The sequence below is a fragment of the Bacillus rossius genome, chromosome 8, assembly GCF_032445375.1.
Source record: "Bacillus rossius redtenbacheri isolate Brsri chromosome 8, Brsri_v3, whole genome shotgun sequence".
NCBI lineage: Eukaryota > Metazoa > Arthropoda > Insecta > Phasmatodea > Bacillidae > Bacillus > Bacillus rossius.
This window is the reverse complement of record NC_086336.1, coordinates 32,314,244-32,340,976: the sequence shown is the minus strand read 5'-3', so window position 1 is coordinate 32,340,976 and position 26,733 is coordinate 32,314,244. Positions and strand designations below refer to the sequence as shown.

The 26,733-nt window shown below is 36.3% G+C and overlaps 1 protein-coding gene across 1 annotated transcript in view; it reads right to left on the bottom strand.

The window, feature by feature from the left end:
- Positions 1–26,477, bottom strand: part of LOC134534716 (uncharacterized) — a 187,094-nt gene extending 160,617 nt beyond the window's left edge. The window contains exon 1 of the mRNA XM_063373201.1: positions 26,280–26,477. The gene's annotated coding sequence lies outside the window, so the exon portion shown is untranslated. The remainder of the gene's footprint in view (positions 1–26,279) is intronic.
- Between the last annotated feature and the right edge of the window lie 256 nt (positions 26,478–26,733).

The following is a 26,733-nucleotide window of genomic DNA, read 5'->3' as shown; positions in this document are numbered from 1 at the left end:
TATATACAATAATATTGCAATTAATAGATTTTAATTAATTTTTTGTAACACGAGCCGGCGAAATTTGAAAATGTGGAATGTGGCCTGCTATGAAACAGGAAACCCTGTTCTGGAATAAAGAGAATAAACCGACAGTAGCGATAAACTCTGAAGGAAACCTGAAACGCAGGCTTCGCCCGGCGCCCAAGGTCGACAGCCTGGATCAACCCGGGAAAAGCCTGAACGCGAGTGGTCTGGATTTGTGCCCGACTGCAGAATGTGCCAAGACCGTAGATCGCCGTATCAACGACATTTTCACTGTATCGGGGAAACGTGGGGAGAAACGATTTGGATCGATAGTTCCGCGAATTCATTGGGTGTGTTGTTGATAAGATTTTGTGCTGTCGACACGGCCTCGGCGATCATTGACCAGTTATAAAAAAAAAAGTAGTATAAGAAATTACCCAATCACGTTCACCGACCAAATTTTGAGAACCTTTTTATCGACCAATGAGCACTATAAATATAAAAGGCTTGATTATGTGTAGGCAAATTTATTCTGGGCTGGAGTAAAAATGCCATGGAAGAGAATCTCTGTTTGCAGAGACTGAGGCCTAGTTCTTGAAGTAGTTTTGGGCCCATCCGCTAGATGGTAGCTTTCATAATATTACTCACATGGCTATATCGATTGTGAGAAGATATGCATGAGCTATTATCAGGTAAACAAACAAATAAAATTTTTTATTCACTTTATTTTGGTAGCCACATATTTTGTGGCGTGGCATACCAGAAATATTGCATCTCCTAATTTATATAGAACATGCTTTTTTTTATTACAAATCAGCATTAAGAGTTTCTTTCTGTTACTAAGCAATTAGTAGTCCAGTAGTTGAATGAACATTATAAACTTAACACTTTGTATTTGAACCTTCCCTCACAGTAATTTTTGCAAGTAATAATCAGCCCACCCAACCGATAGGGTCAAAAGTCGCGCTTAACATGGTTTCAGTTTCCTCTGTAAGAGTCGCAGCTCTATATCTCCATTCTTGTTCCATATTTGTAGCTGTATTAAAAGTGGTTTAAAGTTACAAATTTTAAGAACTGAGGAAATAGAATTATTTTATCTGGCGTAAGATTTCGTCAGAAAGGAGAAGTGAAGCTCTTCCTGGACCTGAATCTGTCTCTGTTCGTCGCGGACAATCGCTGGAGAGAAAAACGTGTGCGGCTGGCAATAAATATTTTCGACAGTATATAACATACTAAATATTTCGTGGCAACTGACAAAAATAATGTATTTGCAATATTAACAAAACCGTTTACAGGTGCAACGATGTTTTACTGTCACCATGAAGTCTAGACATCCAAATTTCACGTAAATTTATTGCTAACAAAACAAGACGGTGCTTGTTGTCCAGTGGCTGCTGTCACATATTGCCTTCCGGCCGGATTGCATGTAATTGGATCATTTGAATTATGTAATGTCGATATTGGTGTTGAAACTACCTATGGTCCAACGAGAACGCAGTTGAAGTGTACAAATGTGTGCTTTCCAGCCTCCATTCAGATAGTAACACGACTCTTACCGGACTCTAAAAATAAAGGGCCCCGGCTAGTCAGTGGTGTATCTGTGTTTGTGAGACGGGATGATAAGTGCGACGCTCGCTGGTGCTTCTAGCGCGGTGTCGCCTCTAAGCACAATGCTCTAAACTGCCGGCGGAGACTTCTCTTCGTGCATAGGATAAATATGGTATTTTAGTAGTGAAATGAAGATGAAGGCCCCTTGAGTGCTTTCAAAATTCTGTTCCGAGCCTTTCATGTGTAAAGATTATTCTGACAAATCGCATTTTCGCCGTTTTCCCTCTCTAAAAAGCAGTTTTGAAACGCAATCCGGAAACAGAACTTCTCATCCACACTCGGTGCATTCTTAAATGCTGCTTTTCGTAATCAGACACCAACTCAAATATCTTAAGCAGTATTAAAACCACGAGATTTTTTTTCCTGAAGCTCTGCCCAGCATATGTGTGCCCAGGGGCCTGTTCAACGAAGCTACAATAAATATCTACACGTAAAAGACCCAGAGTAAAATATAATCAAAATTTCAATAATTGGATTTTATTTTAATTTATAGTTCTTATTAATGTGTCCAGTCAATACTGGAGAGCTATTCAAGTAACGGTTCACAAATAACTTTAACTAATGAAGGTACTGGAACAACATAAAGCATAGATTCCCAGAAAGATAAGAATGCGAACACTATTTTGTAGTTATACAGTTGTTTCCATGTAAATGTACAAGTTAATGTAATTTTAAAATAATATTTCCGATGAATTTACCAAAAAAAAAATACAGTGAACGTTGACAAAATATTTTGGGAGAATTTTTTTTCAGTGTGTTTCTTCCGCCCGTCTCTCTCACACACTCTCTCTCTCGCTCTCTCGCTCTCTCTCTCTCTCTCTCTCTCACATACACACACTCGCGAAGCGCGAACAGGCGCTTCGTAGGACCTGGAAATAAGCGCACCCGCGTCGTGCTGACCTTCGCTCCCGCGCATGCGCGTCGACAGCCTTGCCTCCATCGCGCCTCGGACCTGAATCTGCATACCCGCCTCTCCGCCGGGGTCGCAGGAAGGGGTCAAGACCGGGAAAAGCTGTCCGACGAAAATAACGTTGCGATTCCTCCTCCACAATCACCCACACCACCCACACATACTCCAGCGTATACCGCGCGTCGTTCAGCAAAGGAGGGACGACTCATTTATGCGCAGCCGCCTCGCGCGTTCCAAGTTAAAATTCACAGACAAAAGGTCAAATAATGCACTGGGAAAAAAAATATCCGTACTTTTACAAAAGATTCCTTTGGAAATCATATGCCAAGAAATAGTTTGTAATACTAGAAGATAGATATAGTTACTTTTTACAACACATGGCTATGATTATTTTTGCATATTTACGAAAATTAGACATTAATTTTAAATTTTGATTAATCTTTTATCCAGCTATAAAATTTTCAACCATTAAAAATATAATGGAATATTCAAAAATCGTGCTTCATTTATTTTTACTAGGCTTATTAATGCGCGCAGTCAATACTGGAAAAGCTACCCAGGGAACGGTTAACATATAACTTCAACTAATGTAATAACTTTTTTGTAGCGATGCAGTTGCTTTCATATAAATGTACACATGTAGCTACACCTATCTGTCATTATTATTTCAGTACCTTAAAAATTTTTTTTACAGTAATGTGGTTGTGGAAACATGCGCGTGTGTGTAATAAAATAAATATGATTTTGAGTGCCCAACAACTAAAGCATCTACTCCCTCTTCGTAATCGTGGCCCCACTCTTGATCGTTGAAATTTTCGTTGCCCACTGAACCTTCACTTTTGTTACGCTTTGAAGTCATCGCCTCTACTTGAGCTACCGGTTGTTATGACGGTTCCTTCAAAAATTATTTTCCCTCCATAGTGTTCATCACGGTTATCTTAATAAACGCTGAACATATCTTCACCAAGTGGAAATATTTATATATTCGTGAAAAGGTCCTACTTAACTTTTAAGAAAAAAGTTACGAGAGTTGCCTAAAAACGGCTAAAAGGAATTTTTTTTACTCTTATATATTGGAATATATATGTATACATACCGCTTAAAATTCTGGCTGACATTTCTCAAAAAAAAAAATAAACACAGTGAAAAATAATAATTCTGCATTACAACATTACGTGCCTCTGTTTGACCTCTAGGTATCGGCTTCTGAATCGTGGAAACAAACTATTTGCGATTTTTGATGTTGCATGAGGGTCTCTATATAGTGTCGGCTAAACGTCTGAATGACGAATAAGTGGGGAAAGTGCACGCGTGGTAAACAGGACGGACGGGGAAGTAAGGAAAGAGAATAACAGTCGGTGGAGCGAGGTCATGGACCACGGTGGTACAAAATATGTTGACCACGGTGCTTAGCGAGCGATACGTAAAAACACGAAACAGCTTCATTAGTGTTAACTGATGTTTTTAGAACAGCTGGCCTTCCGAGTCAAAACTATTTGGTTCCTTGCAGGTCTGTCGGTCCGTTACGAAAATCACGTTTCCATCTAAATATGAAGCTAAGGCCACACAACCTCACTTTGATATAACAAATAAGTATATTTTATTCATGGAGATAAGAAGTAAGGGAGTTTGTGTGAACAATCTTTGCCATATTAATACATGAAGTCAATCTGAGAACGTCCCTCACCCCCTTTTACAATCTACGTAGTGAAAGAATTCTTGGTTATAATAAAGTTTAACGCTCATTTCTTGCAGGTGTGTTGGTATTACGTTTGTCTAGCAATATTCACTACATGATGGCATCTTTGCAATTCTTCCTAGCGAGTTATTTTGAAGCTATTAAACAAATATTTAGCATACTAGCTGAAGTGCCCAAAGCTGCCCGGGCTTTACACACTATTACACATCAGGTCAAGGTCTTCAGGACATATACTTGGAAGACGGAAAATTTTTAATCTTTAACTCCCCCGCAACCCGCCTTGGAGGCTGATTACGATCTGAAAGTGAGTAAATTGTTAAAACGTCGCCAGGAGACGCAGAAGGCATCAACAAAGCAATAGCATTGAAAAGAAGGGAAATTTTTATCTTTAAAGCCCCCGAAATCCACATTGGGAGCTGTTTGCCGTAAAATTATTTATTAGCGAATGTCTACGTATCAAAAGGAATTCACGTGCCAAATTCCAAATTTGTACGTCTAATATTTAGTAATGAGTGAATCAGTGAGTGATATTTCGCTTCAGACAAAATTTACTACCCCTTTTCACCCCTTTAAGGCTGGAATTTTCAAACAATTCCTCCTTAGTGCACCCCTAGGGTACTCAAGGAATATTTCCTCCAAATGTTAAACCTTTATGTCAACAGGTTTAGGCTATGCGTTGCCTGTCAGTCAGTATAGTAGATTAACCTTTGTACAGCTACGATTTTTTTGCCATACAATGTCTAACCAGTTGTCATTAACTTCAGAACAGACACCCACTCCATGATTTTACTGGTGTCAAGTACCACAGCCATTTCGAAAACTTCCTGATTAGGAGGTGAGAAAAAATACTTTTTTTTTTGTCGAGGTTATGTGCTGTCTTTTCTTTGCTAAGTGAAATGTCAAGAGCAGAAGTGAGAGGACTTGCGAAACGCCGAATTTACAGACAGTAAATTACAATCTACTGACACCTACTTAAGAACGACTCTTGCGAAATAAATAGCTTCTCCTTAAATGCAGGATTTACACTTGTAACCCTCCCTTCCCCCAAAAAATAAAAAGCTCTTCACAAAAGAGTCCCACTTGCGCTTTCAAAATCTAAACTTTTAAATGGGAATGATAAACGTGATTCCGCTTCATCCCCCCCAACCGGGTATTCTACATATGTTCGCCTCTGCTTGTAAGTGAACGCAGGGCGCTTAAGAGGCCACTCCAGTGTTTCAGGGACACTACGCAACCCGCGTTAACCTCATAAGATTCAATGCTATTTTCATTTTGCTTATTACTTAATAACTACTATAGATTTCGAAACGATGTTTGCTTGATATGTAAGACAACGATGCTCTTATCAAAGCCTCTTTCTTCAAAAATGTGCATAAATTATGGTTCAAACCTAGACAATACACTTATGCATATTAGTAAAGATTAGAATAAAACCATAATTTATGCACGTTTTTGAAGAAAGGGGCTTTGATAAGAGCATCATTGTCTTACATATTAAGCAAGCATAATTTCGAAATCTATATTAGTTAATTAGTTATAAGCAAAATGAAAAGAGCATTGAATCTTATGAGGTTAACGCGGGTTGCGTAGTGCCCCTGAAACACTGGAGTGGCCTCTTAAAACCGAGATTAAATTTAATACATGTATTCATATTATACAGTCCAATTACTGACAAACCTTGAGAGGTTTTTATGGACTTTTGTTAAATATTTACTTTTATATCACAGATGGGAAGTAAGTGGTAACTATAAACCAAAGTATCACGGCACACTGAAAATGTAATTTTTAATATTGCAGTGTAAGTAACAAAAAATTCAGTTAGATTTTGATGATTTTTTTTATTTGTTATTCAAATTGTTGCTTGTAAAGTAAACTTTATTTTAAACCTAATTATTATGATGGACTCTATGGAATATAATTTTGTGATGTATTAATAAAACTTAAGAAAGCCTTACAGAGGTGAAGAACTGTAAACTCGTGTGTAGTTGAGATGTGAAATATCCGGGGCTAGTCATGGCAAAGAAAAAAATACCTGGTTGTTCGTGTGTGTAACTAAATTTCCTAATGACTCGTACCCACCTACAGTGAAATTTGCCTAGCTTGCAGATGCTGAGATAAAAGTGTGGACTTGAACGCTTTGTGAGCATTACAAGAGAATTTTTTTTTAGGAGGAAGAGCATCGCGTCTTTCATATTTGATGTTCGTTTGTTCCCTCGCGCGCGACGAATGATAGCATGTGCACGGAGTGATTTAAGTAACGGCGCTACGACCGAGATGAAGAATGCTCGCGGTGGAAGCTTCGGGACACTGACGGATGCGGATAAATGACGTAACGAACGGTGAAGGCAAGCTTTGGGCTTTGTCTAGACGACCCTCTTAGAAAGTTCCAACCGTTGTGAACGGCATCGGGAATGGCCGACGATCAAAAAGACGTACGTGAATATTTTCCTCGCTGTCGTGACGACGGTCCATTCGCGTTTGTCTAGTAAATTTTTTTTTAAATCAAAAAACACTATCGTGACGGATGTGACAAAGGCCTGGATGCAACAGCAAAACATCGCGTCTTTTTAAACATGCAGTTCTTATTACATTTATATGCATAACGTTTCCTTGTCATCGCATACAGCTAAGAATGTTTATAGATTTTTATTCTACATGTTTGAGAGAAACATGTTTCATTCAAATTTAACTTCCATTCGGAAATATCACTACGCGTAAACACATTTTCAAGATTTCAGAAATAAATTTACCAAACAAAATTTTGGTAAACACACGAATAATAAGAGTGTTTGTTACCAATGCACCAGTTCTAATCACCTTCCGAAAACCAAATTCTGACGCTCATTTCCGTAAAACTGCGTCGCGACGCAAGTGAAACAGAAAATATTTTTTTCTAATCGGAAAGTCTGTCACGTCCGCCATTTCTCGTCACGCTGTCGTCACAGGTGTGTCGAAAGTGATTGGTTTGAAAAATATTTTTATCGTGGTCCTCGCGCTTTTTTCATTCGGCACCTGCGCACGTAGGACACCGTCAAATTGCGCGAGTTCAATTACCTCTTTCATGTACTCGGGCAAATGTCCCTCCCCTTCGGAGTGGCTGCTCATTTCGGAGAAGTCCAAACTGTGTTGTCTGTGATTCAATACTTATTTGTTGAGGGTCTCTTGTCTGCTCAGAGTATGTTAAATAAACTGCGGGGCAACCGCAGAAGCGAATTTTTTCGGTGCTTACACCGAAAAAAAAAATTTGTACTTTGAGAAAAGATACCTTTGGAAACCAGATGCCTAGAAATATTTTGAAATACTACATGAAATATATTGTAACTTTGTACAACACATGGCTTGTGGTTATTTTTGCATATATGAAATACGATTTTTCGAGATAATACTGAGTATTTCCTACGAAAATTGGCTCATAATTTTGTATTTTAAATGATATTTCATCGAAGCATAACTTTTTAAAACCATGGAAAAGAATCATATATTAAAATATTGGTCTTTATTTGGTTTATTTTGCTTATTAATGTGCGCAGTTAATATTGGAGAACTCTTCAGGGAACGGTTTACAACTAATTTTAATTAGGTATTGTAAGTACTGAGACAATACGAATCATAAATGCCCGGGTTTGAATCCGAACGCAGTATTAATGCGAAAACTATTTTGAACAATACAGTTTTTTTCATGTAAATGTACAAATTTACAAATATCTGTAATTCTACAAGTAAAATTCTGTTCAATTTACAAAAAAAAAATACAGTATACGCATACGGCTCATTTCAAATATATCTCAGTTTGCACCGTGTCCAACTGATTTTAAATTCAGGTAAGTAGTTATAGGATACAAAGACTTATTGACCGGACAATGTTAAAAATGTTTGGCTGTTTTAAGTGCATGAATTTTCGTTTGTGAAAATCAGGTAACGTCTGCATCGCGGCGACATATAGCTAAATGATTTGTAACAATCATGCTGGAATGACAATAGGGCAAGGGATAGTTTTAATTTTTTTTCAAACCACCAAATCCAATACTGTGACGCCAGCATGACAAAAAAATGGCGGACGTGACATATTTTCCGATTGGAAAGATATTTTCTATTTCAATCGCGTCGCGGACGCAAACTTTACTGAAATAAGCGTCAGGTTTTTTTTCATAACGTTTTAAGAACTGGTGCATTGGTAACACTATATTTATTCGTGTGTTTTAAAACTTTTTTTGGTAAATATTTATCTGGGAAATCTCTGAAATGTGTTTACACGTAGTGATATTTCCGAATGAAAGTTGAATTTCGAATGAAATATGTTTCTCTCATACACGTCGAATTAAAAGCTAAAAAAATTTGTTGCTGCCATATGTTTGACGCAACGGCTAGGAAACTTTACATATATGCATGTTATTTTGGTTTGTCGGTTGGATAAGAACTGCAAGTTCAAAACAACGAGATGCTTTGCTGTCGCGTCTGGGCCTTGGACGCACCCGTCGCGCCGGTGCTAGTCCAGCTTTGCGCAGGTTCGCGTTGATCGACGCATGCACGCAAATACACCGTTCACCCACCGGTGTTGTTGAATTTGCAACCTACGGGGAGAATTGAGGATGTATATTTCTTTAGGCACCGCTTCTGAAAAAATTCTCCACTGAAGGCGAACCATAATCATTTGTGTGTGGCTGTTTTCGGGAAGCCATCTACCTGAATTTTATATATATATATATATATATATATATATATATCGGTATACGGCATTTGGTAGGAGTAATATCGAGGGTGGAACGGAAGTTGCATGAAACGGAAATTGTAAAGAAGTTGCTGTCATCTGTGGCGGATGACGTAAACCAAAGTTCACAAAGCCAAGGGGGAACTTTACAGTATTAAATGTTTAGTGAATTTTAACAAGATGAGGAGTGTTTTAATGAAATTCCTTGTTGAAAATCATGTCCCAACCTAAGATTTCGTATTTTTGCAAGTCTTTTTTTACTTTTATCGGAGCCGTTTCATTGTTTATTTTTAAATTTCCACTCTGCAAATGCAATGTGATTCGAGAGTCGACATATCTGTTCAGGCATCGAATTCTAGTGGCGGGTGCGGAAACTACGTATGTGATTCGCGCCAAGAAATGTAGCTGAAAACACAAATTGCATAATATATTTATCATGCTCGGCATTAATTTAAATAATTCTACGTTAAATTTCGTGTCCCAGTTTCGTATTATAAGTGTATTTGCAACACGAGAACACATGAATATGCCCGTTACCGAGGTTAGATGTTACACATCTCTGGTGAGTACTGAAAGACTGGATTACTATTATTTTTTAAGCTTGTTCGGGGTCTAGTAATAGCGGTAAGAGCGACTTTTAGAAGCACAGCAGGTGCCTCGTAGCCTCTACCAGCCAGGCAATGCTCTACAGATTGCAGTCGTTGCCATCTTGGCGCTCTTAATTTTGAATTGATTCATTCATTCATTCGGACTTAAGGTCTCGTCAGCATGTGGGTGCAAACACTGGGGTGATTGGGGAGGGTTGGAAGAAGAAAGTACCCCAAGGAAACCCACATACAACGGCAACGTCCGTTACGTTCTCCACTTGTGAAACATTTATGATACGACCAACCGGGAACCGATCCCTGGCCGCTTTGGTGGGAGGGGAGTGATCTGACCACTCAAAGACCGTGGTTCAGTCTTCTACTGGACTCTAAGGACCCCGTCTACCCGGGCGCATATACGGTGTGCAGAGCTTCAAAACAAAAACCTTGTGATTTGAAAACTATTCAAGATATCCGAGTGGGGTCTGTTTACGGGAAAAAAATTTAAAGAATACTCTGAGGGTGGATGACTAACTTTGTTTTCTAATTACATTTTCGAAACAATGTTTTTAGACGAGAGAAAATGGCTAAAACACGTGTTTTGAGAATACTTTTTATAGGCACCCGATACAGATTCTTGAAAGCACTCAAGAGATTTTCAATACACATTTATCTTCATTTCTCCGCTGTTTAATGTTATGGTTACGTTCTATGAACAACGATAAGAGTGCGCGTTTGTTCAGAGACGATAACGCGCTACAAGCACTAGCGAACGTCGCAGTTAACATCCCACCTCAATAACACAAATACGCCCTTGACTAGGTGGGCTCTATCTTATTATGACATATCGCTAAGTATACAGTCGTCATAAAATGTTCCTCTGCTTGTATTAACATTTAGTGCTAGACTATTCATACTTAATATTAATTTGTCATTGAAAGTTTTTACATTAAAAAAAGTAATAAAAAAGTGCAAATTTGATTTTTATTGCTACATCGCCATTTTCACATATTCTTTTCATGTAAAGAAAGTATTGTCTCTGTCGTGTAACGTTTCTCAAATGTGATAGTGCTCAAAAGTAGTTCCGACGGTGTACGTAACCTTTGCCACTGTTGCTATGTTAATAATGTTTGGAAAAAAACCTTCAAGTGGTTGTCGGTATTGCAAGTGGCAGTTTGTAAACGTGACACAAGCTAGGAATAAGAATGGCCGGTTGCACGAATATCTCGCTCTGTCGGAGATGCAAAGACCACAGTTCCGGCCCAACACTTGCTTCGGCCGAAGTTCCCTTATGGCAACAATGTTAGCTTTCCCATTACCGACCTCCGACACCTCAAACATAGTTTTATAACTGTGAGCAAAAGATAAGATACACTTTTTTTGTAAATGAAACAGAAATATTCATGTTAAATTACAGATATTTGTGAATTTATACATTTATTTTAAAACAACTGTATCACTACAAAATAATGTTCGCAGTAATACTGGGTTCAGATTCTTACCTGCTTATTGTTGTCCCAGTACCTCCAATATTTGAAGTTATTAGTAAACCGTTCCCTGAATAGCTTTCCAGTATCAACTACGCATATAGCGTGATGCAACAAAACAAAAACAAATTTTTGAATATTCGATTACCTTTCCCATAGTTTAAAAAAATGCTTGAAATTAAAATAATGAACCAATTTTCATTAGAAATACTCAGTATAATCTCGAAGAACGTATTTTATACATGCAAAAATAACCATAGCCATGTGTTGTACAAAGTTTCAATATCTTTATTGTGTTATTACAAACTATTTCGTGGTAACTGGTTTGCAAAGGAATCTTTTGTAAAAGTGCAGAAAATTAGGTTTCCATTCAGCGACTTCCTTTCGACTCGTGAAACAAACTTGACGGGACCGGCTCGCGGCTTGTTGTTCCAAGAGATCTCCGAGGAGTGTGGCTTCAACTCCGGGAAGGACGCCTCGCCTACCCCACGGACTCGCAATACCTCCGTGACTGGGACCCGGCTGCCGACCCGAGGCGCGCCTTCCTGTGCGTGTTTACGTAATCGGTTATCCTCGCTGACGATCGCCTGAAAGCTATAACTCACGACCAGGAAGTCGCACGCCTCGACGAGAGCCTTTGCTAGGCGTACCGACCTCTCGGTACGCATGCCATTTTATAGGTGCCCGTACCATGCACCAAGTTAACATTGTGTTGCTACGATAAAAAGATAAAAAATACCAAGCTTCTGACATCTACCAAGAAATAAAATATTTTCATGTCATCATTCAACTGAGATAAAATTTCAGTAATTATAATTATCAATTGCAACATCTTGATAAAGTTTAATTAAAAAGTCTATGTAACGTAAATTGCTTTCAAATAAAAAAAAAATTAACCAGTAAGATATTCGTATTGTAAACATAAAAGATTATAAAACTGACTTAGGTTGAATATCCATGAAAATGTTTTAGTTTTCTACGATTTATTTACTTTGAAGTTGAATGAAGAAAGTAAGTAAACAAAATTTTCTGTGAATAGCGTAATACAATAATTTTGAGCTAGTGTCCTTTATATTCCACTGTGTCTGCAATATGTAGATAATTTCGATTCGAGGGTAAAATTAATGAACTTCTAATTTAAAAAATAATTACACTTTAGAGAGAGAAAAACACGTATCATATTTAAGCACCATATCTTCATGATATTTTATGAGTATACCGGATTTTTTATGTTTTTTATTTGAAGAAAAAAAAACAGCTTTCAGCGACATCTGCACAAAGATCATCGGGCCACTTTCTAACGTCACTGGTCACGAAACTTGAGGATTCTCACGGCAGAGAATTCCGTGTGGAAGGAAGTAACTACCGTCCATCCTGGCTGTCAAAACCACACTGTAAATGTTTTTAAAGTATTATAAAATTACATATATTTGTAAAATTTGGAACATTTACTTGAAAACAACTCTATTAGTACAAAATAGTGTTTCCAATAATACTGGGTTTGGATTCTTACCAGTAACTACCGCCAATAGTTAAATCTATTTGTAAACCGTTCCCTGAAAACCTTTCCAATATCAACTGCGCACATTAATAAGCATGACAAAACGAAATAAAGTCAAATTATTGAATATTCTATTATCTTTTCCATTTTAAAAATAATTATGCTTGAATGAAACACCAATTAAAATATAAAAAGATGCCCCAATTTTTGTTTTTATCTCGAAAAATGTTATTTCATACATGCATCCATGTGTACAAAGTTACAATATCTATCTTGTAGTATTTCAAACTATTCTTGGCAACTGGTTCGAAAGGTATCTTTTGTAAAAGTACAGAGAATTGTTTTCTGTGCAGGACTCGACGAGGTGAGACTGTGAGGTCGTAGAGACCTTCCGAGATTTTAATGTTTTCCTTCTCGGTTTTTTCCTGGGTATGTAGGTCCTGAAGAATGGGGGCGTTTTCCAAGTTTTTACATGCTTTATATTAGCTTCACCTGTATGTTTGTCTGTCCGTCTGTAACTCTGTCTGTCCGTCTGTAACTCTTTCGACTAAGAGTGAGTGACTCATCACAGTAAAATGTCCCACCCATTTCATTACGTTCGTTAGCCGAGCGGTCTAAGGCGCGCGACTTCTATGACGTCAGCTTACGGATTCAAAGATTGTGGGTTCTACTCCCGGCCACGCCGAAAAAAAAAATGTTTTTTTTTCCCCGGTAAATTCTAATATTATATCCATACATCTAACTGCAAATGATTCGTAGAGACTTTACCATTTCTTTGTGACGTTGCAACTCCAAATAGTTATCTCAGATGGTAATAGGTAGTGTCGGTAACTCATTTTCCCTATGATAATTATACATAAATATAGTTTAAAAAACTAAAAAAACATGCTTTTAAAGAATATCAAACTAAAAAGTTAAAAATAAATATAGTTTAAAAAACTAAAAAACATGCTTTTAAAGATTATCAAACTAAAAAGTAAAAAATAATTTTAAAATTAAATTTATGACAATAGTATATAAGCAATACTAGTATAAATGAGAAAAAAGCATGGGGCGCTTAATATTCAAAAAATATGGCACAAAGCGCCTCAAGCTTTTTTCTCATTTATACTAGTATTGCTTATATACTATTGTCATACATTTAATTTTAAAATTATTTTTTACTTTTTAGTTTGATAATCTTTAAAAGCATGTTTCTTTAGTTTTTTTAACTATATTTTTTCGTCAGATTTTGTAAAAAAAAAAAAAAACACGAGGGCCAAAAAATGAGCGCTGGTCGGTGAAGAAGTAATTAAACGAATAAGTACATTAAATTTATCTCTAAGATACAATTTGTTGTTTATATAAAAGTCTAATTTTCATGATCTTGTCGTACGAACAGGCCTCCTTTCTTACTATCACTGTAAGGAATGTTTCATTATGTTCCCAAACATGTAATGAAAGCTATGAACGTTCACAATTGTATGGGAAATTTCCCATTCAAATATACATTTGATTTATTCTTAAGCAAATTTAAGAGGAATGGCATGGATTCATGAGAAATTTTCCACTTAATTGTACAGGTTTATTAACTTCCTTTACATAATTATCAATGTTTAAAAAACTTTCAAAGTTGAACTATGCTTCACTGTACTAATATTACATTACAGTAAAACTAATTTTTATCATTGTCTCCGTAAAGGGTTCACTTCATCCCAACCTTAGTGATTCTTATAATTAACTATCTTCAGAATACAACTTTCATCATTTAGAAGCTTCAAGCACAAAACAAAACAATGTAAGAAAGCTTGGAGAGATCTTATACGTAAATGCCTTTGCATGCCAGAAAATCTAATACATTTTTTAAGTTATAATTTAAAGAAAAACATGTATGCCTTCTTAATATAAAATTTGACTTATTTCATAAAACTTAATTTAATCAGTGTTATTATTAATTATTGCTGTATAAACATCTTAGCTCTCGGTATACGACATTTGATAGAATAAATTTAGTGAAAATGGAACGGAAGTCGATGAACGGAAATGTGAAAACAAGATGGTGGACCCACATGTAGCAACATAAAACCGTACATAGTCACTTTCGTAAACATTAGGGGACCAAACGTATCGCTGTGCCAAATGAAAATTTATGATAGTGAAAATAAGCTACTTTGGAATATTTTTGTAATACATTAAATTGGACAATACATAGTCTCTTTCCCTAACCCGAATTGTCTACCTAGTGGTAGAAGGAGTGGTTGATAATCTCAAAGGGCAAATTTTGACGTGGTTGAAACCTCGTCACTGGAAACATTTTCTTTTCACTTTTCTCAATAACAGATAACTGGATTATACCAATTGTGCTTTAAGCAAATATATATGAATACGCTTTATTTGTTTATTAATTGATATAATATTATTAAGTACATAGCTGAGTACATTGGATTGTTTATTTCATAATACGTAGGCATACACCCTTTATTTTTACTCAAATTAAATAAAATTAATTATTTTTATTAGGAATTGACGGTCCACGGATTCGCATAGGTATTAAAAATTTATAATAGTAAAACTATCCTTCAATAATTTATGCTATAGTTTATAATCCTCTAATGTAAGAGGAAACTTTAAAGTATTAACTTTTTGATAAATTTTAACCAGATGGGAAATATTTTTATAAAATTCCTTGTCGAAAATCAGGTTCAAAGCCGAAGTTCAGTATTTTTTTAAAGGCTTTTTCGCTTTTATAGGAGCCGTTTTATTAAATACTTGAAAATTTCGCTCTGCAAAACGAATGATTCTATAGTCAACGTAGCTGCTCCGGCAACGAATTCTAGTGGCCGATGCGGAACTACGTGGGATTTGCGTCGAGAAATTTAGTTGAAAACACAATTTGCGTATATATTTTTTTTATCAAACTTGGCATTATTTTCAAGATTTCTACGTTAAATTTTATGTCCATGTTTAGTATTATAAGTGTATTTTCAAAATGATAACAAATGAATTTGTTAGTTACCGAGGTTAGATGTTACACATCTCTGCCGAGTATTGAAAGACCCGATCACCTTTTTTTTAATTACTCTTCCGGCATGGTAATCCCCAATCTTCAATCGCCCTTAGAGTAATTTATTTTAATGGTTACCGACGAGTTTACCGTTGAAAGTGGTGGGCTGTACTGATGTCAAGATATAGGAATGATTTTTTTTTTTAAATTTAAGTAATTAACTTAGTCCTAACTTTTTTTTTTCAATTGTTAAAAATATACGTACGATGTTCTTAAAGACATTCGATGTGTGGCAGGGAATCTGAGAACAGCTTACGGCTTTAAAAGGTCTTGTCCACATTCTGTCATGAAAAAAGAGATAGGCCTACTGCCACTTTAAGAAAATGTTGTCCATCCTTGACATTGCTGCGAGAATTATGTGGTCGCTCCGATAGAACTCCAGTGAAAGTGAGTTATGTTCGTAGACCCCACTCATGAGGCCTGACGTATTTTAGTTGTACTTATTTGAAACTGCTCTTTGTTGCTGTGTGTAGATATGGTTTCGTAAACTTTCTACGATGTAGGTATTAATTTCACTCTCCTTCATGTATTCCCGCAGGTATGCACACATAGTGTAGGTACAACATAAAACGCTAATATCAGAATGACTGATTTAAAAATATATTAATTAAACAGGTATTAAATAAGTAACTTAATATATAAACTACAGCTATACCGTTTAGTTGTATTAAGTTCAGTGTTGTACATTAACGTTTTCCCAAATCTTTGCACACGTTTCTAAGACTATAAAACGTTTAAGAGAGTAATTGCATTAAATTTAAAAGTCAATTTTGCAAATTACATCACGATTTACTGGTGTGCAAGTTATATTTTAGTTGAATACGCTCCACAAACATTTAAACTATGAGTGTTTTCAAACATAAAATTAGAAGAGGAAATATAAACATTTAGTTTTGTAGACCAAAGTTATTTTAGGAAATTAGTTCAAACCACAGATACCAACTTTAAGTACCGTTATTGCTATTTAGATTATTCTAATGACTGATCAGCATAATCTAATTCAGATTAAAGTAGGAACATTGTCGATCCAACAAAAAGTACTTAATGGGGATAAGAATTAAACAGAAAAAAAAAATTAACAAATCTACGTATGCATTCAATTAAAACCTTGTGGTGCAACTACAGCTTAATATATTTTATATAGATAAATTTATATATATTAATTACATGAATTCAATGTATTCATATACAACTATGCACAAAATATAAACATATTTACCCATGTATTTCGTAAAACCATATGTCAGTTGACAAATTAATAAAAAATATTTTATTCATTATTTGTTTATTTCAGTGCCCAAATATATATATATATATATATATATATATATATATATATATATATACTATATAAAAATAAGTCGGGTTTTCCTTCCTGACGCTATAACTCCAGAACGCACGAACCGATTTCCACGGTTTTGCAGTCGTTGGAAAGGTCTCGGGCTCCGTGAGGTTTATAGCAAAGAAAATTCAGGAAAAATTCAGGACAAACCAACATTTTAAGTAGATGGCGCCGGTGCGTGTCACAGTGTTAGTTACCATACTCCTCCAAAACGGCTTGACCGATTTTTATGAAATTTTGTATGCATATTCAGTAGGTCTGAGAATCGGCTACTATCTATTTTTCATACCCCTAAGTGATAAGGGTTGTCCACCCCTAACATTATTTTTATTTCATTTTTTGGAAATAGGTTTTTTATTATTTTTATAATGTGGCATTAAAAAATACATACAACCCTAAATTTTCACCCTTCTATCACAACCCCTAATTTTTAATAGAATTTTATATTTTAAACCCCGGTCGATAGCTGATCAATTAACACTTGATCAACCTTCCCCGCCTACAGCGAGCTCATTACCTGGATTAACACATAGACCACTTAATGGATTTGATTGAAATTTGGCACACAGATAGAGTATAACCTGGATCAACACATAGGCTACATATTCATGTGAAATTCCTTCCCTAAGGGAGTGAAAAAGTGATAATTTCATTTTATAACAGAAAAAAATAATAGGTCATAGACATACAAATAGTGAGTGAGTGTCATTTCTCTGTGTCTGACACACGATCATACACATAGTAAGGTCTGGCAAATTCATATTTTTCTCCTTGGTGAGACCAGCCCGCTTAGTGGAGCTCGCAGCGGCTAGCAAAATAAAGGCGCTCATAACAGTTTTTTTCTTAACTTCGTCAATAGATAGAATTGCCTTGAATTTTAAACGCACCATCGTTTAATGCGTTTGTCATGTCTGGCGTTTATTTATTCAATTATTTAGTGGTCATATTTTCATTGAGGTAAGATTGTTAAATTGAGTATAAAATTACGTATTAAGTAAAATACAATGCCGCCACGTGTACGAAAATGCTGTGTGCCTGGTTGCGATGATAAATTTGCTGTTAGACACCGCTTCCCAGTTTACGAAGAAACGGTATACAATGAATGGATACAGAGAATAAACGTCGAGAAGCTGAAAACTCTCCATCCACTTAATGCTGTAGATGTGATTGCAAACTTCAATAGTAATGGTAGAAATAGTAATAATAGCTAGAAATTCCCTAGAAATAATTTATATGGCAAAACAACGTTTGCCGGGTCAGCTAGTGTATATATATATATATATATATATATATATATATATATATATATATGGGCATTGAAATAAACAAATAATGAATAAAATAATATAGAATGATACCAACTTAATTCTGTTGGGTACAAGTGCAGGGTGTTTATCTTGGTACTAGATACAACGTGAATTTTGAAAGTTTATAACGATACGATTACACTTTATATAAATATGTAAATATATATAAACTACAAATGCAAAAAGTAATTTTTCGCAGAATTTTTGTCTGAGGTTTTTGGGTTGCAGAGGTGGGATGGTGCCTCGTGCCCCACTTAGTAAAAGACTCCACGAGTTGTGGGTGTATATATGAGTCAAATTCTAATTTTCAAAAATCCGAATATCGAATTTGAATTCCAGAGAGTACCTCGAATATACCCATTTAGTCCGAATCTAGGTGTCAAGAGTCAAAAATAAAATAGATGAAATATAGTAACTATAATATTGAATCATTATACCCATTAAATTGTTGTTTCAGAAATTAAGTTTCCAGAATCAATACATATCGTAATTTTATTTATATGTATGAAGAAAAAATACTGACGTAAACTTCATATGTTATCAGTTATGAATTTTTTACTTAGTTTATTTACTTTAATATTTTCCTTAAGATATTTTTTATCGGATAGTAGGGATTTGATTGTATTTGGGATTTGATTGGCCCATCTCTTATATATTAAATAGTTTTTAACATTTTGTATAAAAATATTACAAAAAACTATAAGTATACAGAGATATATATTATCCAAGACTTTACTGATGTGATTTACAAAAATGTTAGCTGTTGATTGGCTCAGGCCCCCAAGAAACCTCCGAGCCTGTCTGGGGGACATAATAGTATTGGTCATATAACGTGTCTCAAATTGAACTGTTCTCAGTGTTCTATGTATCCTTCCGCTACTAGTATCTGCGTGCAGTGTTTGTAAATAACTTCATGTAGGTACACTGTAAAAATATTTTGTAAATGGAACAAAATATTTATGTAAAATTACAGATATTTGTACATTTACATGAAAACAACTGTTTCACTACAAAATAGTGTTCGCAGTAATTCTGGGTTAGAATTCTTACTTGGGCATTTGCGTTTTTTTGTTTAGTTAACGTTATTTGTAAAATGATTACTGAATAGCTTTCCAGGTTTAACTGACCACACGAATAAGCATAATCAAACAACATGAAGTCCATTTTTTTAATGCTCGATTTTCTTTTCCGTGGTTAAAAAATGTTATGCTTGAATGAAACATCGATTAAAATATAAAATTATGCGCCAATTGTAAGAAAAAATCAGTATTTTCCGAAAAACCCTATTTCATATACGGAAAAATCACCATAGCCGTGTTTGGTACGAAATTTCAATATATTTCTTGTAATATTACAAACTATTTCGTAGCCCAGGGTTCCCAAAGAAATATTTTGTTAAAGTACAGAAAATTACGTGTTCGTAAATTAATGTCAAGCAACACTTCTTTAAACGATTCTATGCAATGGGAATATTTTTTTTAGTTTTTTTTTTTCTCTTCGTTGTCAGGCCACTGTATTCATCCGCACTTTGATAATTATTTCCGACTAGTTCCTTTCACGGAATTTGCTGTGCTGTCTGTCTAAGTATTTTACTTTTGAAATCAGCTGATTCTGGCTTATTTTCCGGTGTGTTTCCACGCTCACCTTTCTTTATTTATTTTTTGGCATGCAGTGCAAAGAGAAATGGCGCATGTATGTAACAAAAAAGGGTGAAGTTTGTACAAGTGGCGGTTGGGGAATGGGTACCGCTGGAAGCTAGTTCCGTGAACCGTGGAAGTTGGAGCCACGCAGACAGTAGAGGCCCGCGCGCGCGCAGTTCAGGCAAAGGCGGCAGGTGGCAGCCTCGGCGCCGCGCGGGAAGTCTTCGTTTCACAGACGAGAGAGCCACACCCGAAATTCCCCGAAGTTCATGCTCGCTTTTTTTTTCCGTACCACAACAGGTGTATTTATTTGGGGGGGGGGGGGGGGGGGAGGAAAAAAATTCGCCGGCATTTATTCTCCAAATGTGCGGGTTTAACTTATAAGATGTCATTCTTAAAATTAGCAAGAAGTAAGTTAATTTAAAGAATTATTCAGTAAATGAAGATAAAACGGTATCTGGTTTTTTGAGTCAAAAGAAGCATATGATAGGTTAGCTACATTAAAAATACTTTAAAACATTGTGGATGGTTGGTTATATTAGGTAAGTATAGCTACATTAAAAATACTGTAAAATCATTTTATGGTTGCGTGGCAAATAACTTTTTAATATGCAGCTATCCAGCGCTAGGAAACCGTTTACATGATTTCACAGTATCTTTAATGTAGCTATCCTAACCAAATCAACCGTACACAATGTTTTAAAGTATTTACAATGTAGCTAACCTAACCTCATTTACCATTAGTATAGAGCCTTCTTAATATTTATAAACATGTTAGACACAAAACGATTCAGTATTCTAAAAATCAATCAGTAATAGCATGATTCCTTACCTGAAAATAACAAGTTGCGTAAAATTTCAAGGGGCCACATTTATTTACAACGAACCAAAAAAAAAAAAAAAAAAAAAACGAAGATGCACGATCGGGCGTTTGGCTCTCTCGTCTGTGAAAAGAAGCCTTCCCGCGCCGCGCGCAGCCGCGAGGAATGACAAGCCTGCAGCAGTCGTCGCCCGAGCATCAACTTTCCCTCCCCGGCAGCCGCACAGCGCGCGTCGCGTCGTGGGGGGACCTAGGCCTGGGCGCGAGGCCGCAGCCAGGGTGCCAGTTGTCGTGTTCTGTGAGTCTTAAAACACTGTCGCTCCCAACCCTTCTAGACCTCCAACGTTTGCACGTGAAAACTGAAGTAATGCTTTTGCTTCAGAAAAGAAAACTGAACATATTATATCTTGGTGTATAATTTTTTTTTAATAATTTGAAGATTATTATAGGCTATATGTTTGTTAAATACAAAAAAAATCGTTAGGTTCTGTATTAACAAAAATATTTCATGACGATCACTGAGGAAGATAGCGAGAGATTTAAAAAAAAAAAAAAAAAAAGGTAGTTACGAGATGTGATCAAAAAAATACGGTAAATAATTTTATTTAGTACAATTTAATAGCTACCTACAACAAATATGAAGAAAACTCTTTCAAAAAACTCTACTTGGATAGCGATGCGCACCTATCCCAATGTCTATTCCATGATTGGAAGCATTTCTGGATGTGGACAGGAACTTTTTAGGTTAGGTTGGGTAAATACTTGCAATACCCTACAGCTACATAAATAATGTAACATTTCGTGTGCTTTTAGTCATATTTAAAATTTAAAAAGTTATCTTTGCGGTGACACATTTGACCATAAACAAGGACGATACCCTTTTTCATGTCAATCTTATTAAAAACATGAATTACACGTGTCAAGTTTGTACGAAAGTTATACTCACAGTAACTTGTGCGAACCAGCATCAAATACTGACTACATAGTTAGAAATAAAATTCCAGCCGCACATCAAGCCATAACGGGTAGAAAATTAAAGTTTTGTACCCCACTATGGATTACAATAATCAATCTAAAATAATCTCTCTGTAACCATGTGTACCTAAGTTGCTGTAATTTTCTAATTGTCTTCGCTTGTAAGTTTTTTAAATCCTTGAAAGGAGGGGTCCGGACCCTGGACCTCCCGCCTGGCTCAGTTCCTGCTGGGAGTATGGAGTATTTTAAATATTTTGGAAGGCGAATTTTGACTTATAAGTAGCCATAAAAATGTTACAGTTCCGATTCTGTTAAAAACTTTGTCCACGGTACTTTTAATTCATTTTCTTGAAAGAAAAAAAAACTTGACTACACTACATATATTTTTTTTTCCTTTCCCTGGGAGATACGGAGGAAGCCCCTCACCCTTTTGACAATGGGCATGGGCACTCTTGGTCAGGCAGGAGAGACAGGCACAGGAACATCACTCCCATGTTAGTGAGAGCAGTAGCGGCCGTAGACTTTGCAAGGTCCTGGGCAATTTACGTTTTTAAAGGGCCCCCCCCCCCCCCCCCCCCCCCAATCCTTCTTTTCCCAGAAAGTTGGAAAAATTACTTCTTCCGAAAAAAAATTTTTAAACCAACCTGGAACTTAAAATGTGACGATGGTTTTTCTAATTATCTTAATAAATTTTTATATTGTTTCCTGATAAATTATCCTCGTGTCAGTTTTTTTTAAATGCTTACGATAAAATTCCTGTGGAATAGCGTAATTAAACGCGACAAGAAAATACTTTAAATTTATAAATTGAAATTGTAATTGATCAGCACTTTTATTTACATGCTAATAATTTTTTTTGTCTAACTATTTTTTTAACAGAAAACTAGACAAACAAAATGAAAATGAAAAACTGTGGGGCCGTGGGCGATTGTACGGCTTGCCCTGCCTTGGAGCCGTCCCTGAACGCAAGTTACTTAATTAGATAGCCTCTTTAGGGGTCAGTAGGTCTCTGTGTACGCAAAGGCCTCTGTCAATAAAAACGGTAAAAAAATTCTTCAAATAATATGTTAGAAAATAAGCATTTTTTAAAATTAGCATTGCCTATGTATATCCTGCATACTAATGACAATAACTATGTAATTTATTGGTTTGAAAAGTCAATGCACAATTTATATCTACATGCTTAAAAAAATTTTCCGGCCATGCAGGGTGGTATTTTCGTAGATGTTTTGCTCAATATTCTTTCGTTTAGAGGAGTTATTTTTGTTTATAACTCACACCCAACATCTTTTCCGTCCCATTTTCGATTTTAGAAACGAATACAATTTCAATTTTCAAGTTATCTTGCAACAAAAACAATGAAAGTGTACGTACACGTGCGTAAAACTACCAAAATCTGCTACAAAAGCAGCAAAATGAAGTTTAACAGTGTGACCAACCTTTCTAATTGTTTTATATGATTTTTATAAACTTAAATTAAATAGCTTTTAAGATGCAAAAGAAAGATTGTTACGTTATCGAAAAACCATTACTATCGCTCAAATACAAAGCAATTCATAAATCATACGGGAGCAGATAGCAGTTCCCGAAACGTCGCTTGTTTCTGTTTTGGTGAAACTATTGTATTTGTTTGTCTTTTCGTTTTGTCGTGTTTTTGTCTCGTTTCAACTGTTGTGCTGAATTATTTTGGGTTCAATATTTTTGTGTTGTCATCATTTGTGGGTTTTTTTTTTCGTTCTCTTAGTACATTTTTCTTTGTTTTTCTTTGTTTGTTGACCATACTCCTGTTTCGGAATATTTTGCGGTGTTCATATCCTTGTTGACAACAGCAATTGTTTGCTTAATTTTGTGTGTTTTTTTGTCTTTTTTGGGTATTTTTATTTATTTATTTTATTTATTAGTTTTTCTTCAACAGAAAAAGTTCTTAGCAATGGCGTATGTCCAAAAACTTACATCAAGTCATGCACTCCCATTGCACAAATCTTTTAAAGATAACATAAATCATACGGGTTTGTGCTTTATTTTGAAATTGGTTATGGTATAGGAACTAACTTCATATAAGATCTTTGTAGCCCCTATGTAGTGTGGACCCCCATTTGACTCAAATGAACACAGCCGTCTGACGGCACAGCGTAATAACTTGCACGCCTTTGTAAACCACACCCAATGAACGGACTTTTTAACCAAGAATGTTCCAGTGGCATGAACAGGAATTTATTTATCCCTACATTCAAAATCCTTACGTCAACAACAGAGGGAGTGTTACGTTATTATTCTCAACATGCATCACTACCTTTGTGATTCGTGATTCCAGGTGTCACCTTGCATTACCTGAAATAACATACTGGCTTCATCGATTTTTTTCGTACCTTCAGGGGAGTATAAACCCCTCGTATTCGCCCCCCCCCCCCCCCCTCCTTTTACTCCCACCAAAAAGCCTGCGTCATCCACTGGTATGTACCTCAAGTGAACGGACGGTTTCTTCGTGTAAACTATTTCATGCTCCACGCATCCTTCTGCAAACTGTTGTTCTGATGCGATGCTTTGCAAGTGAAGATTGGAAAATGAGCACCGCAGACAATGCTTTCGAGAAATGTTGAATTGAAGACATTTTACATGACTTAACTGAATCTCTGTAAAAACTACACGCTACCTGGTTCTGTGTGTATTATTTTTTTAACATGGTCAATAAGCACGTGAAAATAATAATGTAGTGTCTGTTGTAACTTAACGAGTTTTTTAATGTGTTTTTAACGTTCCGAGAAGACTATTTTGAGTTCGAATTCAAAAAACGTAGAAGAAAGATATTGTTACTTTTTACAACACATGGCTATGGTTATTTTTGCATACATGAAATAGGTTTCCCGAGATTAACTGAGTGTTTCTAACTGAAATTGGTGCATAATTTTACTGACGTGACAACGTCTAATAAATATATGAACGCCGGCTGCACGCAAGAAAAAGTGTCCCGTTAAGCACATTTTTCCGTTACGCTGTGTCCCGTTACGCACATTGTTCCGTTACGCTGTGTCCCGTTACGCTCATTGTACGCTTGCGCCGCATCTATCTCTCTTCCACTCGACTGTTTATAAAGTGAAGTGAAAAGTTAATGTGGTTTTCATTGCTTATTTAAACAACAATTTCGGCAATAAAGGTTAATTATTCTTGCATTTTAAAAATCTGATTACTAGTATATATTTAAGTATTTATTCTTTTATTATTAAAATAAAAATGATTCAATTTTATTCATAAAAGTATGCAAACATTTCATCAATGTTTTGTTATGACGTTTCCACGTTAAACTATCGTCCGTAAACCGACTTTACAGACAACCAATTTTTTTTTAATTGATGGTTAAATAAAGCATAATTTTTTAAACCATAGAAAATATAAGTCATTATAAAAAATTTACTGTATTTTGTTTTATTGTGCTTATTAATGTACGCAGATAATATTGGAAAGATATTCAGGGAACGGTTCACAAATAACTTTAACTATTGGAGGTATTGGGACAACACACAGCATAACTTCCCGGGTCAGAATCCGAACCCAGTATTACTACGGACACTATTTTGTAGTGATACAGTTGTTTTCATGTAAATGTACAAAGTGACAAATAGCTGTAATTGTACATGAATATAAGTGTTCCATTTACAAAAAAAAATATAGTACAGCGTACTTTTTAAAGCCTTAAAGTGTTATTAAATGCACGCAAGGGAGCTTCAGTGGATCACGCGTCAAATGGATAGTTAAGATTCAAGTTAAATGGTGCAATTGTACACACGTACATATCGGTACAACTGCAGTAAGAGAAACTTAAAAAAAAATAGTAAAAGAATGAAACGTTGACTGCCTAAAGCGCAGTGCGGTTTGTGGGTGAAAGTCTCATGTAAGTCGCATTTAATCAGGACCACGGGAATGTCAAAGAGCCACATAACATCTCTCCGGGAGTAAACACGCCCTACAGTAGAGAAGCCGACAGTCAGAGGACCGACGAACTGTTGTAATTAGCTTCACTTGGAAACTGTAGCCGGGTAGAGGCCCTAATATGCACAAAAGGTTTGGTGCGATAATGAAACTAAGAAACTGTTACCTTGCATCGATAATGAAAACGTCAATACATTATATTATCTACACGTGACAATACTACAGGATCACAAAATGGCTGGAAAAATTACATGATAATTATTAAGACTATTTTTTTTAATGGACTTCGAACATTAAGATGACCTTCGTGATGTGAAATAACATTTGGTTTAACGTGCACATTTTCTGTTTTCTTGTTTTACGAAAGCCATTTCACGACTTGCTTTTATCGCTCAATTAAAACAAAACAAAAAAAAAACTTTATTTTTATGTTGGGTTACGATTTTTTTATCGTCACTGGTACGTGGTTAGCTACAGAGATCGAAAGTGGTGTCGCAGCGTTTCTTTAGAACCTGAATTATTCGGTCAACGACCTCGACGATAAAATATGGAAATGGAGACTTCAACGCACTGTTCGACGAGTATCGCCAACCTGGCAAGCCCGAAGGACTTGATGAACGGTCAGTTGAGAAGTGATTAGGGGGGGGGGGGGGGGGTGGAAGGTGTGGACGAGAATAACTGGTGGGGGGAGGGGTAAGAAAACGAATTAATTAGTGTCTTACCTTGTATCTCCGGTCGAAGCGGTCCTCTTGCTACTACAATAAACACATGCCGGACTGATCGCACCTCGCGCCTGAACTGGTACCCACGTTTCTGTCCGCGGACATCGCAAGCAAAACAAAACACTCTCGCGTGTGGCAGCCGACAGCACGTTGCAGCACGCCTCCCGCTCACCTACTAACCAGCTCCGCGGCCAGTTTGGAAGGAAATAGAAAGGCTTTCGGCTTGCGGGAGCCAGGGGATGGTCGCTGGCGCTGGTAGAGAAGGGAGGGGAGGGGATAAAGGTGAAAGAATCAAAGTAGGAGGGGAAGGGGAGACCCGGGCGACGAAGGTGTAGGGTGGGGGTAGGCAAGGCAACGAAGGAGTGGCAACGTCACGCCACGAAATAACGGTAGGACGTGTGGCGCGCGGACGTAACAGCCGCATCGGCGATTACTTAAGTGGGTGTTCCCGGCG